Source organism: Suncus etruscus, chromosome 3, assembly GCF_024139225.1.
Source record: "Suncus etruscus isolate mSunEtr1 chromosome 3, mSunEtr1.pri.cur, whole genome shotgun sequence".
Classification (NCBI taxonomy): Eukaryota; Metazoa; Chordata; class Mammalia; order Eulipotyphla; family Soricidae; genus Suncus; species Suncus etruscus.
In genome coordinates, this window is record NC_064850.1 from 36231750 (window position 1) to 36234733 (window position 2984).

The following is a 2984-nucleotide window of genomic DNA, read 5'->3' on the forward strand; positions in this document are numbered from 1 at the left end:
TGTTTTGGTTTTTTGGATCACCCCTAACAACACTCAGGGCTTACTCCTGGCTTGTACTCAAAGATTACTTACTCCAGGCTATGCTGGGAGGGAAGGGGGGAGAACTATATGGGATGCCAGGGATAGAACCCAGGTTGGCTACATGCAAGGCAAGTACCCTACCCACTGTACTATTGGTCCAGCCCCTCTGTTGTAGTTTGGTTTTGCTTTTGTTGATAATAGTGCTATACTCCATGATACCATCCTGACATTGGAGGCTTGGGCATTGCTGCAAGGGGGCCCCTGTGGTTCTGGGGATCCAACCCAGGGCCTCACATACCAGGCATGTGCTCTACCACTTGAGTCCCGATCCCTAGATCTCATCCTTGGTTTCTTCAAATAAAATGGGCTCGGGCAGGGCTGGGCATCTAAGTGGCTTATTCAAAATCACACAGCTGATTAAGAATGACAGTTTACTTGCCACTTGGTTCACAAAAGCAGTGAATATTTATCCTTTTAGTTCCCAACCAAGAATCCTTTAAAAGTATCTAATGTAGTCCTCATAGTTTCCTCTAAATAACAGTGGAATTTATACCATGTGACTTAATGCAGATCAGACCTTTTTATCTTTAGACCTTTTTCTAAGGCAATTTAAATGCAACACATTTCCTTGCCTTGGCTGATTTGGGGCTAATTCCCTCTTGCATTTTATGCTGCTCCCCATAGAACCGCAGAATGCAGGCCTGCCTGGGTCAAACCTGAGAAAAGCTGTACGTGACATGTTTCTCCAGTGTCTTTATGCTTAGATGTTGATGCACCCCCAAAGCCAGCTAATACTTTCAAGCATCCCTGAGAGATCAGAGGGAGAGGGAGAGGGAGAGGGGGGTTAGGTTGGGGCTTTAGGTGTGTTTCCAGCCTTTCCAAAGCGCTTTTTTTTGGAGGTTGCACATTGGTGGATTGGTGCCAGCCTGGATTTAGCAGGCTCTGTCCTCCCTTACTTGACATTTTTAATCTGTTTTCTGGTTGAGGGCTTTGGTGGGAGGTTAGGAAACATTTTGCAAATGACCTTCCGCTGAAAACAAAGTCGCTCAGGCAGGAAGTCAGAGTTGGTACCTATAGGGATCCTGACAGGTTTGGACAAAGGGCCAAATCTAACAAAAGAAAATTGAACCAGGTTTTCGAAAGCACACATTCATAATGGAGGCGAAGTGGGGGGTTGTCAACGATTCCAGTTTTGGACAGAGTATTTTATTGACCTAGAAGCTGAATATCAGGACAGTTGCCAGCAAAGAGGATGACTGGGTTCCCATTCCTGGTCCACTACTGTGTTCCCTAATTACTAAGAGGTGATTGAGAATGAAGGGAATCAGAGTGGGAACCCCCAGGAAAATGAGCACAAGAAGCAGGCAGAAAGGAAGGAGAGTTCTGTGAGTCCTGAGATGAAGCACGCAAGCTCAGAGGCGTGAGGTGGGGCCCCAGAAGTGCCCAGGAGTCAATCACTCTGCCATCACAGCAGCCACCATGACAAAGAGGGACAGGGAAAGGGCAGTAATAATGAAGATAAAGGTGGTGCTGGACTGGAGAGATGGCACAGCAGGTACGGCTCTTGCCTCATGTGTACCTGCCTGGTTTAATCTCTAACACCATACACATATGGTGGTGCCCCAAGCCCTGCCAGCATCACAGAGCCAAGAATAAGCCCTGAGCACTGCTGGGTGGGACCCAACCCCAAAATAAAGGTCGTGGGGGCCAGAGCAATAACACAGTGGAAGGGGCATGTGCCTTGCACATGGTCAGCATGGGTTTGATCCCTAGCATCCCATATGGTCTCCCGAGCCTACCAGGAATAATTTCTGAGCACAAGCCCAGTAATAAAATCCTGAGAGCCACTGGGTGTACCCAAAAACAAAAACAAAAAAGAAGGTGGTGCTGGTCCCATTTTCTTCTATTGTGGTAGGGCCTTGCTTAGAGTTTCAGTAAAAAGTTTTCTTTTTTATATTTCCCCCCTTTGATAAGGAACAAATGCACATTATTGAAAATATGAAGAATAGGGGCTGGAGGTAAGGCATTTGCCTTGCCTGCAGAAGGACAGTGGTTTGAATCCCGGCATCCCATATGGTCCCTGAGCCTGCCAGGAGCGATTTCTGAGCATAGAGGCAGTAGTAACCCCTGAGCGCTGCTGGGTGTGACCCAAAAAACAACAACAAAAAAATGTGAAGAATATAGAAGAGCACATTAAAAGTCCCATATTGTCTACGGCCATACCACCCTGAACGCACCTGATCTCATCTGATCTCAGAAGCTAAGCAGGGTCAGGCCTGGTTAGTAGTTGGATGGAGACCGCTTGGGAATACCAGGTGCTATAGGATTAAAAAAAGAAAAGAAAAAAAAATTCCCATGTTAAATATAGTGTTTTTATCATTTGGGCCTATTTCTTTTTTTTGAGGGGAGGCCTACACCCAGTGATGCTTAGCGGTTACTCCTGGCAATGCACTCAGAAATCGCTCCTGGCTTGGGGGGACCATATGGGACGCTGTGGGATCGAACTGCAGTTTGTCCTAGGTTAGCGCATGCAAAGCAAATGCCCTACCACTTGTGCCACAACTCTGGCCCCTCCTTTTTTTTTTTTTTTTTTGTATTTTTGGGTCACACCGGTGATGCTCAGGAGCTACTCCAGGCTCTGAACTCAGAAATTGCTCTTGGTATGGGGGACCATATGGGATGCCGGGATTCAAACCACCTTCCATCCTGGATTGGCTGTGTGCAAGGCAAATATCCTGCCGCTGTGTTGCTGCGCTCTCTCTTTGACCCCAGGGCCTATTTCTTTTTAAATATGTAATTTTACTGTAATTAGTTCATTTGGTTTTGGGGCTACACCCAGTGGTGCTTAGGGCTTACTTGTGGCTCTGCACTCAGGAATTACTCCTGGCTGGCTTGGTGGACAATCTGCGATTCTGAGGATCAGGTGGATTGCATTTAAGGCAAATGCCCCAGCCCCATTTTGG

The 2984-nt window shown here is 47.0% G+C and overlaps 1 pseudogene; it reads left to right on the forward strand.

Moving 5' to 3' along the window:
- The first annotated feature begins 2230 nt into the window (after positions 1-2230).
- Positions 2231-2348, forward strand: LOC126005356 (uncharacterized; annotated as a pseudogene).
- Positions 2349-2984: the final 636 nt, after the last annotated feature.